The sequence below is a fragment of the Polypterus senegalus genome, chromosome 18, assembly GCF_016835505.1.
Source record: "Polypterus senegalus isolate Bchr_013 chromosome 18, ASM1683550v1, whole genome shotgun sequence".
Lineage (NCBI taxonomy): Eukaryota > Metazoa > Chordata > Cladistia > Polypteriformes > Polypteridae > Polypterus > Polypterus senegalus.
This window is the reverse complement of record NC_053171.1, coordinates 12,827,357-12,844,086: the sequence shown is the minus strand read 5'-3', so window position 1 is coordinate 12,844,086 and position 16,730 is coordinate 12,827,357. Positions and strand designations below refer to the sequence as shown.

General features: G+C 42.5%; 1 protein-coding gene across 4 annotated transcripts in view; it reads left to right on the top strand.

Moving 5' to 3' along the window:
• The window catches only part of isoc2 (isochorismatase domain containing 2), a 28,025-nt gene that overhangs the window by 757 nt on the left and 10,538 nt on the right, over nt 1–16,730 (top strand). For 2 of the 4 annotated variants that reach the window (XM_039741428.1, XM_039741431.1), the window contains exon 1: nt 62–160. The exons of 1 other annotated variant lie outside the window; for it this stretch is intronic. The gene's annotated coding sequence lies outside the window, so the exon portion shown is untranslated. Of the gene's footprint in view, nt 1–61; nt 161–334; nt 512–16,730 lie in introns of those variants that run through there. One more of the 4 variants, XM_039741430.1, reaches the window with a different exon arrangement.

The window sequence follows — 16,730 nt, the reverse complement described above, 5'->3', positions numbered from 1 at the left end:
CAGAAATGGGCGTTTGCGACGAGAGGGGGCGTAACCCAGTCGTTATGGCAACAACCAATAACCGCCAGGGTTCCAAGAATTTATTGGCATTGCCCACCTTCGCGCTGACCTTAAACTTTGCGGATATTTTAAAGAGAAAAGAAGGCAGACCTGCGCACGGGTATTTCATGTTTTTATTATTATCATTATAATGGATTATGAAACCTATATATATATAGGAATATATATATATTCCTTTTAGGATTATTTGTTAAGTATGTATTTTATCTTGGGTGCTGGGATTGAATCCCAGACTGGACACTGTCTGTGTAATATTATCCCGTTCTTATTGCAGGCAATGTTTGGCAAATAATGGCGACTACAAACTGGCTTTAGTGTGGCTGAGTTTAGGTTTATGGGTGTGCGTGCTCCATGCCAGGTGCCGTCCTATCCTGGGCAAATTCCAACTTGGATGAGTACTGATTGTCCGTGACCCTGATCTGGATGACAGATTTATAAAATTAAATGGCTGGTAAGGTGAATGTATATATATTAAATGTATACACACACTGTGCAAACACTTTACTTATACTGGGTAGGGCCTCATTTTGCTCTCAAAATGGCCTCTCTTCTAGCTGATGTGGGTTCCGCTAGATATTCTTTTGACGTTCTGGTCCACATTGACAGGATTGTGCGTGAGATTTTGTCATCTGCACGTTCATGCTGTGCATCTCCTCTTCTACCACATCCCAAAGGTATTCTTTTGGATCGAGATCCGGTGACTGGGATGGCCGCGCAGGAATCCTGAGCTCATTGTCATGTTCGTGAAGCCAGTCTGCTTCGTGACATGGTGTATTGTCATGCTGGAAGTAGCCATTAGAAGATAGGTCAATTGTGGCCATGAAGGGCTGCGCTTGGTCAGCAACAATACTCAAATAGGCTATTGCATGGTTGATTGGTATTAACAGGCCCGAAGTATGCCAAAAACACATTCCCCACACCATCACCTCCACCACCACCATCCTGGGACTGTTGACACAAGGCAGGTTGGATGCAAAGGTTCATGCTGTTGGGGCCAAATTCAGACCCCACCACCTGTGTACCTCAGCAGAAATCGAGATACTTCAGACCAGACTACATTTTTGCTAGTCATCAACTGTCCAGTGTTGGTAAGCCTGTGCCCACCTCACCCTCATCTTTCTGTTTTTCGCAGACAGGAGTGGACCCAGACATGTTGTAACCCTGTGCTGTTGTAACCCTTAACACCTTAAGTCCCCACATGCTGTGCATTGTGAGATGCTTTTCTGCTCACCACAGTGGTACAGAGTGTTTATCTGAGTTACCGTGGCCTTTGTGTCAGCTTCAACCACCCTGGCCATCCTTGCCTGACCTCTCTCATCATCAAGGGGTTTCCATCCACACAACTTGCCTCTCACGTAGTGTTTTTAGTTTTTCGCACCCTTCTGAGTAAACTCTAAAGACTGTTGTGTGTGCAAATTCCAGGAGATTAGCAGTTATAGAAATACTCAAACCAGCCTATCTGGTGCCAGCAATCATGTTGGTGTTTGATGTGCATTTCCTTTATTAAGTGTACGTCTACTAGTCCAATTACAACGAATATGGCATGCAGAGCAGGTGACATATAAGTAAAAAATAATTTCAAATCTAGAACAGACGTCCATTTTCCTAACCCACTCATCCAGGACAGAACTACAGAGCAGCTGGAGTGTATCCCAGCAATCATAGGCCACAAGGCAGGACAAACTATGACTGGCCAGCAGTCCATCACAGGTTGAACACACACACCAGTTTAGCATTGCTAATTCACCTAGTCTACATGCTTTTGGCTGTGGAAGGAGACCCACACAGACACAGAGACAACATGCAAACTTCATGCAGAGAGAACCCGGCATGTGATCCCCAGTCATGAACCCATTTAATGTATTTAGGGGTCACGTGGACCTACCCCTGGTAGCACTGGGTATAAGGCTGGAAACGTCCCTGGACAGAACATCAGTCCAGTGCAGGGCCCACTCGCACACGTGTCACACTGGGTCCTAACTTAACCAGGACTTATCTTTGTGGATGTGGAAGGAACACCAAAGAGAATGTGCAGACTACACATGGACAACTGCCTGGTGCAGGATTTGTCCCCCAGGAGCCTGGATTTGTGAACCAGCAGTCTTATAAACTGCACCAATGTGCTACATGATTGTACCTCAGAAATGGTTTATTGTTCCGGATCAGGTCTACGTGTGAAGCTGGTTAGTATCCAGTAAAATTAACAAAAGCAAGCACTGGTGAACTCCGCAACGCAAAAAGACCTTGACGTCCACGGGAAAGACAACAGTGGTGGATTATCACAGAATCATTTCCATGATGAAGAGAAACCCCTTCACGACAGCCAACCAAGTGAACAACACTCTCCAGGGGGTCAGCGTATCGATATCCAAGTCTATCATAAAGAGAAGAGTGCATGAAAGTAAATACAGAGGGTGCACTGCAAGGTGCAAGCCACTCATAAGCCTCAAGAATAGAAAGGCTAGATTGGACTTTGCTGAAGAAAAGCTAAAAAAGCCAGCACAGTTCTGGAAAAACATTCTTTGGACAGATGAAACCAAGATCAACCTCTACCAGAATGACGGCAAGAAAAAAGTATGGAGAAGGCGTGGAACAGCTCATCATCCAAAGCATAGCACATCATCTGTAAACATGGTGGAGTCAGGCAGTGTGATGGCTGCCAGTGGCACTGGGACACTAGTGTTTATTGATGATATGACACAGGACAGAAGCAGCCGAATGAATTCTGAGGTGTTCAGAGACATACTGTCTGCTCAAATCCAGCTAAATGCAGTCAAATTGATTGGGCGGTGGGCGTTTCATGATACAGATGGACAATGACCCAAAACATACAGCCAAAGCAACCCAGGAGTTTATTAAAGCAAAGAAGTGGAAAATTCTCGAATGGCCAAGTCAGTCACCTGATCTTAACCCCACTGAGCAGGCATTTCACTTGTTGAAGACTAAACTTCAGACAGAAAGGCCCACAAACAAACAACAACTGAAAGTAAAGGCCTGACAGAGCATTAAAAAGGAGGAAACCCAGCATCTGGTGATGTCCATGAGTTCAAGACTTCAGGCTGGCATTGCCAGCAAAGGGTTTTCAACCAAGTATTAGAAATGAATATTTTGTTTCCAGTTATTGAATTTGTCCAATTACATTTGAGCCCCTGAAATGAAGGGATTGTGTTCAAAAAATGCTTTAGTTGCCTCACATTTTTATGCAATCGTTTTGTTCAACTCACTGAATTAAAGCTGAAAGTCTGCACTTCAACTGCATCTGAGTTGCTTCATTTAAAATTCATTGTGGTAATGTACAGAACCAAAATGAGAAAAAAGTTGTCTCTATCCAAATATTTATGGACATAACTCTAAGTGGGTTAGAAGATGATGTCATCTGATTCTGCCAGTTACTTATATAAATCAGGCCAAGGGCTGAACTTTTTTCTTAAGAGGAAGAAAGGAGAGAAGACGTGTCAGATGGCCAAATTGGAGGACCATATGTGTAACAAACAAGAGTGCCACATCTAAGGTGACGACACTGTAAGAATCTTCCTTCCTCAGTCAGTCTTCATTGTATATGTATTTAATGCCTTTCACAACCAGAGTGAGATGGTGGCATAGCAGTTAGTGTCTGAGTCCAACACCCAGCTGTTATCTGTGTGGAGTTTGCATGTTGCCCTGTCCTGTCCTTTATGTGTGTGTGTGTGTGTGTGTGTGAAAGTGAACGTGTCCATAGGTGGGCCTTACAGTGAAATGGCGCTCTTTCCTGGATTGCATTCTGCCTTGCTCTTAGTAGTGACGAGGTAGGAATTGGATTAGGTGGGTGTGAGATTGACTGCATTTCATCACAGCATGGTGCCAAGGGGTTATATAAAGCAAACAGGAATAACATTTTAAAGTATTTGAGGTTAGGAAGACCAAAGTCTTACAGTAAGAATGACAGAAGTTTCAAGGTAAGGTTGGCATACTCGGCGATTTTGGCAGCGGGCAGTGGCGACGTGTTACAAGTTGATCAGCACTTGCAAGTAAGAATTTCACTGAACTCTCACCACATGAATTTATGAAGCTATGGAGTACGATAAAATATAACTTGTATGAGAGGGTAATATAGAGACACAAGATGGTGCCTGCAAATGTGATGTCAGTGCAGATTATAAAACAAAGGACTGAATGGCCAGAGCTGCCCGTCGACGCTGAGATTGTACAGGCAGAATTAAAGGTAGGAATAAGCCATCACCAATTAGACTGGCACTCGGTCCCACAATTTTTCCAGCCTTGTGTCCCCCGTTACAAGTTTAAGACAGGTTTGAAATTACGTTTTTATTATGGAATAAGATGCCAAAAATGCAAAAGAGGGACGTGTGTGGGGTTCATAGACAGACTTGGGGTGACTTCGCCATCAGGGGGAATATTCATTTGCCGAGACTTGCATAGCAAGAGCTTTCAGAACATCAGAAAGCTGACATCATGAAAAAGTATTCAACCCACATCAGTAATTTCATATATAAGGAGTGCAGCCTGCTGATGTTCTGACATGAAATCAGAAAGAAACATAATGCGCTGAACATACGTGGGCGTTGACTGGCAGTAAGAATTGATGGAGAGCACAGCAGAGTCCGCATTAGTACAGTAGGCGCAGAAGAGTCGGCTGTAAAAGAATGAAATGGGGGCACAGCGGACCTGGAGAGTGGGATAGAAAGGGGACAGAACTTCATGGAGTCTTATAGATAGACCCAGGGGGAGAGAGAGAAGGTCATGGAATCGGATATTTTCCCATATGCAGAGTACAATGAAATTCTTAATTTGCATATGCTGATGACCACACAACACGTCGCCACACTGCGCTGCCATGATCTGTGGTTTTTACTACTTTACCTCCTTATATAGAATAACTAACTTCTTTTGACCCAACTACTGCTTGCTTGCTATACCTGTAAAATAACAAAGCCTGTATAAAACTGTAGTGTACAAATCATTCAAAGTTACCACCACGTGTCAATGAGGCAGTGTCTGTAACATTTCACGGAGAGCAACAGGACGCAAGGTGCAAGGACCCCGAGTAGCAGCTTGTAAGGTTCTTGCCCTTAAACAGTGTTATAAAATAAATTCATCAATCACATAAACGGGCAAATAACCAAAACAAATATGCATTGGCTGCGGTGGGCTGGCGCCCTGCCTTGGCTGTGATTGGCACCAGCAGACTCCCGTGACCCTATAGTTAGGATATAGCGGGTTGGATAATGGATGGATGGAATATGCATTGGGTAGTAAGGATTACTTGCAGAAAATGGTTTGAAGATTATTAAAAAGTGCAGGCTGTCATTTTTTTATTCTTCTTCTTCTTTTGGCTGCTCCTGTTAGGGGTCGCCACAGCGGATCATCTTCTTCCAAATCATTCTGTCCTCGTCATCTTGTTCTATCACACCCATCACTTGCATGTCCTCTCTCACCACATCCATAAACCTTCTCTTAGGCCTTCCTCTTCTCCTCTTCCCTGGCAGCTCTATCCTTAACACCCTTCTCCCAATATTCCCAGCATCTCTCCTCTACACATGTCCAAACCATGTCCAACACAATCTCACCTCTCTGACTTTATCTCCCAACCGCCCCACCTGAGCTGACCCTCTAATGTCCTCATTTCTACTCCTGGTCATCCTCATCACACCCAATGGAAATCTTAGCATCTTTAACTCTGCCACCTCCAGCTTTGTCTCCTGTGCCACCGTCTCCAGCCCATATAACATAGCTGGTCTCACTACCATCCTGTAGACCTTCCCTTTCACTCTTGCTGATACCCGTCTGTCACAAATCACTCCTGACACTCTTCTCCAGCCATTCCACTGTGTCCAGCTTAACCATTTTCACACATACTGTAGATGGATGGAAAGTGAGTTCCGCAGAATGGGCGCCACTAAAGTTAATGGATAATCCACAAGACATGAATATCAGGGTTCTTGGGATGTCAGCAAGGCCAGGGTCAAGTCAAGGCCTTTTGTTGCCGTGTCAACCATACACAGGGGTGGGCAAAAGTAGCTTTACAGTTGTGAGTATACAAAACACAGTTTATTCTTGTATGTATGTATGTACCGTATATAGTTGCGTTTAAGTTCTCCCGCAGATAAGTCGAGACTTGATTTTATCATATAATTTCCCGTGTTTTATAATGTCGGTCGTATAAGTCCAATGCGGAAAACTCACGCTATTGGTCCAAGAGATTATGATATGCTAATGCCCACTGAGAGAATAACCACGGAGCACACAGCCTTTTTCTTCTATGTATTGTGCCTACGTGACCACACGGTAATACCCAAACTATTCTGAAGCGACGTTTGCACTGATTTCTGTATTTTTGTATCTCACACCCGCATACACCTTTATCGTAATAGCATCCCTTATCTACGATGGAGCGTTCGATCAGAAGGAAATATGAAGCTGTTTTAAATTAAGTCTTTGAAGTGGAGAAAGAAATTGGTAACTGCGCTGCTACAACAAAATTCGATGCGTCTGAGAAACTGAGATTGGAGGAGGCAAGAAGATGTCAAAAAAAAATGAAGTGTTGCGTATTTGAACAGGTGTATAAGTCGGGATCTGATTTTATGGTTGATTTTTTAGGTTTCAAGACCCGACTTATACGTGAGTATATACGGTATATCTCTTTTAAAGACTAAGTGAGTCAATTGGAAATCTTATTAAAAAGGGGTAACCTCGCAAGGGCTGCAATCGTGACCCCCAGTTTGACACATAGGTTCAGAGATTTGCGGAGGGCCACACACTGAGCCAACAGGGTCAATGAAAGGAAACTTTGCTCTATAAAATCTACAACGATACACTTCCATCTTTAAAAAAGCATGCATCTCAAGTACTTTGCGACTGGATTAAATATTAAGGGTACTTTATTTTAAATTTCTTGGTATTAACATCTCTGAGGTTCTCGCATGGACCTACGGGGAAAGGGCAGCAGTGTTTGTGTTTTCTCACACCCTCATACTCCTTTATCGTAAGAGCATCCCTTATCTACGATGGAGCGTTCGATCAGAAGAAAATATGAAGCTGGTTTTAAATTAAACATCTTTGAAGTAGCAAAACAAATTGGTAACTGCGCTGCTGCAACAAAATTCAATGCGTCTGAGAAACTGATTGGAGGAGGCAAGAAGATGGAAAAAAAAAAATGTAAGTATCATATTTTTGAGCAGGCGTATAAGTCAGGGTCTGATTTTATGATTGATTTTTCGGGTTGCAAGACCCAACTTATACACAAGTATATACGGTATTTATTATATTATTTACAATAATTGAGTTAATAAAGCTAGTATTCCTATTGGGTGTGGAAAGATCAGCCCAGCTACACACAGAGACACAGACCCACAATGTCCAGAACACACACTCTTTAGTTTTCTTTTCTCCTACGCACAGCACAGTGACAAATCACCCCCAATTAGGTTCAGTCCCGTCTTTCTTTCTCCTCAACTCTTCTTATTCTTCTGCCGCCTTCACTCCTCCACACACAAGCTCTGTCCACCACCTCCCGACTCCGGCTCCTTTTATACTGCACTCGGATGTGCTCCAGGTGCTCCCTGATGGCCTTCCTGCAGCACTTCCTGGCCTGTTCCAGCATGGGCACCAAGAAGCACTCCAGGTGTACCTGGTTCCTGTTCCAGCAGCTCTTCCTGGTGAGGCATAAGTGCTGCAGTCCATGGCTCTGGAACCATCCAGGTAGGGCAGTGGCCGCTGTACCCTACAGGATTGAGCTTGATTGGTCCTGAACATGCTTAGCCTCAGGTGGATGACCGTTTCTGAAGTGCAGATGGTATATCCTATTTACTGCTGTACTTCTTTTATACAATATGTCTCAATGAAATACCTGAAAAGAAAAAAGTGAAGGTCTGAGAAATATTGATATGCTGTGACCAACAGAACATTTGAATGGTGATTTCTACAAAAAGACACTCAGTTTTACAAGTGACTGGTGTAGCAGAACGAGAAGACTAAGAAGCCAGAGACTTAACTAACAGGCCTCAATAACAACTAAACAGAAGATTGGTTGGAGTGCAGATGGTGGTTTGAGACCATTTGATTTCTCCAGTGGCTTTAGTACCATCCAGTCATCCCTGTTAAGGGGTAAACACGGATAAGCAGGTGGATGAGCCTGTGGTGTCTTGATGATGGACTATCTGTCAGGCAGACCTCAGTTTGTAAGACTCAAAGACTTCGTGAGCAGCACTAGACCATTTCTTTTCACTCTGTACACCTCCAACTACAAATAGAGGGTCAAATACCGTTAATAGCAAATACCGAAGTCATGAAATTTTAAGAATAACAGATACTTTTTGTGGGTCTGGACAAACGTTTATACAACATCATGCTAAACAAGTTTTGTCTTAACAAAGTGCAAAGTTCAGTATAACAAACATTTAAAAATGACCACCAAAGATAATAATATTATGAAAAAATACTTAATGCCCTGCCTACACTTTCTATGCAGAGTCTCAGGAACCCTGCAGCAGGCCGTCTCAAAGAAAGACAGTCTCTTGTGAAATTTCCGGTCTCAGGCGGTCTGATCGAGGCTTGGGGCGAATGTAGGTGAGACCTCATACAGATATAGCCGAAGTTTGAGTCAGCGCTCCACCGAGCATCCGCATGGGTAGTTGTGTCATGTGTGGATACTGTACTGTTTGAGTTTCATAACGCTTTTCAAAGTTTTGTTTGAGATGAACAAAAAAAGTGAGAAATGGCATCCGTTTATACTGAAAGAAAAATGAACAGTCCTGGAAAACGTTGATTCCGGATTGAAGAAAAATGATGTGGCGAAAGCATTCGGGAATGGCGCCTTTATCTTCATCTAATATTTCGTTTTCATTCTGTGTTCATACCTGTATTTCTATTAAAAAAAGTTATATCTAATGCCTCATTTTCAAATAAAATATTCTTTACAGTCTAGGAAGTGCTGTGTTTTTATACAGTGTGATGGGCACCCGGGCATCAGCCTGCCCAAACCCCAACACGATTACAAAAACACAGCTTTTGGGCTTTGGGCTTTTATTGAACACAGTTTAGCTGTAACACGCTAGCAGACATTCATGAAGCCAAGAGGCAGGTATTGATTTTGTCCCAATTTAACACACAGCCAGGTGTGCTTTTTCACATAGAACTGCACATCACCATAGAATGTTAGGTCATGTCGGTAAACCCAGTATCCCAGTGGCAGCGTTTAGACATTAAATAAAGAAAAGGATCAAGCTGTGGTATTAAACCACTTTTATATGCATATTTTTTGTCTTATTTGGGGCTTTTCATATATAAGGATTTAATATATAAATTATACATAAAGTATTGTAATTGTCCAAAAATTCCATGTCAAGATTTTGATGAATTTTAACGTTTTAGACCTCCCTGAGTCCGAAAATACTATTTTTGGAATTATATATGTGTGTGTGTGTGTGTGTGTGTGTGTAAACACGATAACTTGAGTACGCATTCACTTCGGTCAACCAAATTTTGCATACAAGTATGAGGTACAAAACGTAGATTTCTATCAACTTTTGGGCTATTTCCGTTAACCAGAAGTGGTACTTTTCTATTCATGCAGCTGCAGAGTCTGATTTATTCAACTTTACTTTTATAATAATTGTTCCATATATTATTAATTTGACTTGATTTGTTGTTGATGGTTCTTTAATGCACATAATTTAAAAATATAATCATTGTCTTGCAGTTTCCTCCTCAAATATCCATCCCCATATCTGAGTATACGAGAAAGTCGAGGGGAGAGCATTCTTGAATTTTTTTAGTTTTGTTTTCTTTTTATTCATCTTCGTATTTGTGTATTTACTTGAGACCACATTGGCCATCGTCCTGTTCCCATTTGTGTTGCCACGAAATTGACACTGAGTGACATTACCAACGCTTCTACTATAAATACGCCAACATGCAGCAGGTTTGGTATTCCTCAGTGAAGATACTTTGCAGCATTCTTTCCTGGTGGTGGTTTGCTTTAAATTCAAACAGGCCAAACATGAGGGTCCTTCATTGGTTTGGATCCTGGCTTTGATTCCTGTCTCTCAAGTTTGCTCTTGTTCCATTTTCGACTTTTCTGGTTTTGATCAACGCACATTCCTACCTATGATTTCAGTCTCTCATCTCTTGGTTACCATAGTCTTAAAATAATTATGGTTGCCTATATACTGTAGTGGCCAAAAGTTTGGGCAGTGACACAAATGTGTTTTTCAAATTTTGCTGCTTCAGCATTTTCAGATTATTTTTTACATGTTACTATAGTGTACTGAAGAACAATTATAAAAAAATTCATACATTTCAAAGGCTTTTATTGGCAAATATATTGAATTTATGTAAAGAGTCAATATGACAGTATTGGCCCTTCTTCTTCATAACTTCTACACTTTGCTCTGCCATGCTGGATATCGGCTTTTGGACCAAATCCTGACTGATGCTGATCCATTCCTGCCTTTTTAGCGCTTGGAGTTGATCACAAGTGGTGGGCTTCTGCTTGTCCACCCACTTCCTGACCACAGGTTCTCAATGGGATTAAGATCTGGGGAGATTCCTGACCACAGGTCCAAGCTTTCAGTGTTCTGATCTCCGAGCCACTTCAATGTCACTTTTGTCTTATGACATGGCGCCCCATCAAGCTGGAAAATACACAGATCATCATCACCAAATTACGCCTGGATTGTAGGGAAAAGTTGCGCCCGGAGGACATTTTGATGCCATTTTTTTATTTATGGCAGTGTTCTTGGGCAGAATTATGAGTAGGCCCATTACCTTGGGTAAGAAGCAACTCTACACATGTGGATTGTCTCAGGATGCTTCAATATTGGCACAGTGACACAGGACTCACGGTAGCTTTCACCTTTTCCTTCTCTGGATGGTCCAAAGAGTCAAAAGGAGGATTCATCTGGAAAAAGAACTTTGAATTTCAGTCTGTCCATGATGGGGCTTCTTTGCTGCCCTTCTTGACACAAGGCCGCTGTACAAAAGCCTTGACTTTTTAAGAAGACAAGGAAAAACTCCAAAAAAACCCTTGTAGGGAAAAAAGTGGAAAGAAACCTTGGGAAAGGCAGTTCAAAAGGAGACCCCTTTCCGGGCAGGTTGGACATGCAGTGGGTGTCAAAAAGGGGGTCACTACAATACGATACACTTAACTGAACAGAACAAATCCTCAATACAGTATAAAAATAAAGATTTTACAATTACGGAGCAGAATTTAACAGTAGATGATATCACATAATATGATTTGAATTTGTTCAGAGTCCTGGAGACCTCAGTCATCAAGTTGCCTCCCCCAATTGGCCATTCCACAGCTGAGTCAGCGCTGGGCCAGCCAATCCGATGAAAGGACCCCTATAAGCCACGATTCCTGCGATCCTCCATCAGGGATGACTTTACCTTAGGCAGGCAAAACAACTTGGCAGGGGGGCAGTGGCACCAAGTGCCACATTTTGAGTACCGAGAAGAGAAGCGGAATAGGTGAGGGTTAGCAACAAATTAGAACTGTGATATTAGTGCTAATGACCAACAACAGAGATACAGTCTGCACCAGTAATGAGCAGCTCTAGTCAGGGTGTGCTAAACTGAAGTAGTGAGTCTTCAGCCGGGATTTGAAAGCTGAGACTGAAGGTGCATCTCTTATAGTAGCAGACAGACCAGTCCGCAGCTTAGGGGTCCTGTAACTAAAAGCTCAACCTCCCACTGTTATTTTATTAATCCTTGGAATCCTAAGCAGACCGACATAACAGGCATACCTACTTCAGACTGAGTATGTTTATTATATAACCCTAAAAAATATATGTTGGACTGGGTGCTCAGGAGTCCATTGCAGTAGATATAAGCAGTTCAGTTTACAGTACATCTAGGAAGCCGTCTCCAGACATCTCTTAAAATGTGTTGCTTGAGCTTTTCACAGATTTTGCTGCATTAATTAAATGTGCAGATACTGTGGGGGCGGGAAACTAGAACTTACCATTTGTCATGTTTAACAGATGCACATGGAATTTCTGACTCGGGTAAGCCTTCAAATTGTTTGTTTTAAACAACTACTCCATCTTATGCTATCTGGTGACTTTCATGGTTTGTACTTTTTTCCTCATATGCTTTTACGTATTGAGCATTGAACCCTCTTGGTCCGCTTAAGTGTTGTAGGACTAGAGTCTATTCCAACAGCATTGTAATGGGGTCCTTGCAGGGCACACACTCTCTGACTCATTCAAACTGAAAGAGTGTTCTGCATGTCATTTACAGATTAGTGTGGGAAAAAAAGCATAAACCTCATTATAAATTCATTTAGGGCAGTCGTAATCAATGTGACGGCAGGCCCTGAGCTGCTGGAATTTAAATCCCCCAAGCTTGCTTTTTCAGCTCCCACCTCCTGCTCACTTTTTAACTTTAATGGCCTTGTTTAAGTGAGTGTGTCCTATAGTGGACTGGCTCTCCATCCAGACATTGGATAAACACTGGACCCCCCCAGAAAAAATCACGAATGGAATATGTATATGTTAAAAAACGGATAATAAATAAATAAATACAACTTAATGCTGTAGGGGAAATTCCCACCTCCCAAATGGCAGACTGGAAAGGTTTGCAACAAATAGACTGTGGAAGAATGAGCTTCACTCCTTACGGTTTTGCTTCTTTAGATGTTCTCTTGCTCCTACTCAACATATGTGCTTTGTCTTGGTAGACTAATATTTTACTCTGCTTTCCCCTTTTGTATTATTAATATGTAGCCTTTGTCAGAATGCCTCAAATCTCCCAGACTTACCACTGTTTATAAGGTATTGTCGTATATAACTTCACCCCACCTTCCCTTCTTCATCTATAACCTCAGGCAATTAGGTGTAGTAAAAGACAAGCAGGAGTTACGTTACACTTTAAATAATGGATTATTGATAATATTCATAAATCATAACAATATGCAAAGTACATTTGAATATTGGCAACCATACAACCTGATAAATTCTGATGTGTAGGTTCAGGCGGCACACCGATTTGTTAGTTAGTTATTTAAAATGTCTCTAGTTAAGGCATCATTGGTGCTCAGCTTTCTTCAGAACAGGCCGCATGCCTGTCTCAATATGGCTGCCGAGCTGTGCTCTTCATTGTGTTGTCCTTTTCAGTTCATGGTGTGAGATGGTCATTCATCAGTTTGGTAAGAGAGAGAGTGGGGGGGGGGAAGTAAAGTAAGCAAATTTATAGATTTTCTGTCCAACCCCTACAGCCAATAGGGCGTTGTGGTACTTAAAGGCTCTTGATACAAGACATACTTCAAACCAGTGGGGCAGAGAACACCTTCACACCTGCCCCCGTGATGCTTGCCAGTTAGGCTGTCTGGCTGTCTTGTGGGGGTTGACTGAGAGAGTCCACTGGCCAAACTGGTTTGAGGCACTTCACCCCAACCCTTTCATAAAAATTACAAAGAGACTTATTCCTAAAAGGCGGGAAGGGGTTCTTAACCCATCAAACCATTGCTGTTATTATCAATAATGTAACACTAATATTACATTTGCTTTGTCTAAGTTACGAATAAAGACATACAAAATATTTATCAACTTTTATGCAAAATTTCACACCACAACAGTGTGCATCCTCTTAGTCCAAGCACAGGGCTTTTGGGGGGATGCTTGTGGCATACTGAGGTAGTAAGGGGACACCCGTCTAGCCAGATCAGTTAAATCGGCTGTAGCGATGGACTGTGAGTTACAGCCGTCCCTGCCAGTTTGTCTTCTGTCTCCTCCTCCGCCAAGGTAGCCTTGACATTTCTGTTTTATCGCACAGTGAACTCTGAATGTATAATCAAATATCCCTAATATTGACCAAGCATTCTAACTCCTAATGGTTTAACCCAGTGATGGCGAACCTTTTGGACTCGGTGTGTCAAAAATTCTGAAAAATGCCTAACTTGACTCTGTTGGCATGTCAACCTCACCCCGGGCCATGCAAGCAAAAGAGAAACAATTCTTTACATATTCATTTATTTACAAAAAAATACAGCCCAGTCATGTGTGGTGCTGCCGTGTATTATAAAAGTAAAAGGAAAAGTCCTGGCAGCTTTCTAAGTTTATAAGAGCAGATTTATATTTACATCCCCATTTTGGGCCTTTATCCCCCGTTATTTTAGGCCTTGTCCAGATTTCTGATGCTAAGAGGTTGATAGGTATAGAAGAAAACGTTCCAGATTCTGAAGACGGAAGGCTGACAAAGATATGCCTTGTTACACTTTCCTATCGCCCAGAACAGGTCACTTCAACCACCTCTACTCTGATGGTGGTAAAACAAGATACGGCTGTTACACTCATTTCTCTCTCTCTCTCGACCAGTTTAACAACTATTGATCTTTGTAAGTCACTTTGGATAAGTTACCAGCTAACTATCTTCTTATACATATAATACGCTACCCGTGGCTGTCAGTTTGTCTGTCCAGGATTTTAAATCACCTGTAGCTCGCAAACCGTTTGAACTATTCACCTGAAATTTGGTACACAAATACTACGCGACGTCTACTAACCGCTTTCGGGGGGATGATTGACCTCCAAGGTTATTCCTCTTTTTATTTCTATTGTACTTTATTGTAGAATCAACTCTTGGCAGCGGGCAGCTGTGCGGTCCATGTGTATGGGCGCCATTCTCATCCCTACCACCTTTGCCATCACTTCCTCTACCTCTTCATATCTTAAATCATTCTTAAGTCTTCAGTCTGCCTCAAGTGCCAACTTAAGTGAAAAATTAAGGAAAACGTACTAAGTAATTGCAACACAAGCACTGACTTAACGCGAAAAGATGCAGACGAAAGAAGAGAAACAACGGGCCGCTAGGGTGGAGCAAAGAAGAGCTGCTCAGGAAGCAACAGCACATCAACCTCTGAGCAAACGAATGATAAACGTACAGAGAAAGAGGATGAAAACTATAAGTCAAGTGTATTCTGCAGTGCACCATTACTGGTGAAATAATAATAATAATGTGCCACCAGGACGCCTTGCCTGAAGAATATGGCGCTGTTCTTCGATGAGAAAGTCCGTCATCTCATTAATGGATGGTTCTAGATGGGAAACTGTTTCTCCATAAGTGCTCAGTTTGGGATCAGGTGACTGAGAAAGTCATAATTGCCATATTTGTCAAACCGTTTCCAAGCTCTATGCCATCCTGGAAGACACCTGTCCCAGGAAAGAAATTTCGTACCATGGCGTGATTTTTGAAAACTCCGGATAATTCATTAGGAATTAGCATTTCTATTTCTTATGCTAAGAGGTTGATAGGTATAGAAGGGAACGTTCCCGATTTTGAAGACGGAAGGCTGACAAAGATATGCCTTGTTAAACTTTCCCTATCACTGTTGTCCACATACCATTAAGTTTTTGTGCCGCTTATCGTCACATTGGCATGTATCACGGGAACTAAATCAGTTTTAAGAGAGATTAAGAGGGACAGTTGAGAGAAATGCAGAAGCGTAACCATGAAGAGAAAATAAAGTCAGCACTGCCCTTTTTTTCCAGACTCCATCGAGACAGTATACCGAAATAGTCTTCAGGGTTAATTAACGTCCTTACCTCTGCTCCAGGCACAAAAAAATATCAATACACTCCACACGAAGAACAAATGCAAAATCTGGTTTCACACAAACGCTGATAGTACGCTCATTTTAGAGACTGCAGTTACAGATATCGCACTTGTGCCTTGAATATGAGCTTCCAGTACAGCGGTTAGAAGTCACCTGAATGGTGCGGCTGCCACGATGACGAGTGAAGTGCTGACACGGATGGTGAGAATCCATTTTGAGCTCTGGGTGGTGCAGGGTCTTATATTTCTTATATTTTTGTTCTTTCTGTTTCTTTGGTAATTTGGATGGTGATGGATATCCGGGCGTCAGCAAGCCGTAACGCCGACACAAACACAGAATCCCAGTCCCGGGTTCAAATAAAGGTTGTTTATTAACAACAAATACCTCCAACACGGTACAAAAGCACAAACCACAGGTTTTCTCTCTTCCCAATAACTCTCTCTCTTTCTCACCACCTCACTGCCCTCCTCCAGTCAAGTGTTGCCACTCTACCTCCCAGCTCCGAATCGCCTGGATAAGGGAATGCGGTCCCTTTTATTGTAGACTTGGGAGTACTTCCAGTGCCAGAACGATTACCCGATCGAAGAACTTCCAGGTCACATGGAAGTCCCTCTTCACAGTAGGGTGCTTGCGACAACCCGTGACCCCAGTTGAACTGCCCTGCCAGACTACATTTCCCGGCATGCTCTCTGACTTCCCACGGGGCACCGATAACCAGAGATGCTGCCATCTAGCGTGCTGGGGGAAAAAAAAAAACCCAGCAATATCTTCTCTTTTTAATGGGCTGTCCATTAACCTTCCAGGTTTTCTTCTGGCCGAAATGCCCGCCCAGCCCACGTGGCATCTACAGGGTGTTGGTGAACGCTGATGTGTCACCTTGGACACGCGTGTCGTAGGCTTGCCATCACTGGTGTAATGCCTCCGGTTGACAGTTACATTTGACTGGATTTCTTAACAGTTATGTTATGAGAAGCCAAGCAAAATGACATCTTTTATTCGCTAAATGAACCAATTACAATATGCAAGCTTTTGAGGCAACTAAGGCCCCCTGAGGAAGAGGCGTCATTTGTCTCAAAAGCTTGCATATTGTAATTGGTTCAGTTAGCCAATAAAAGATGTC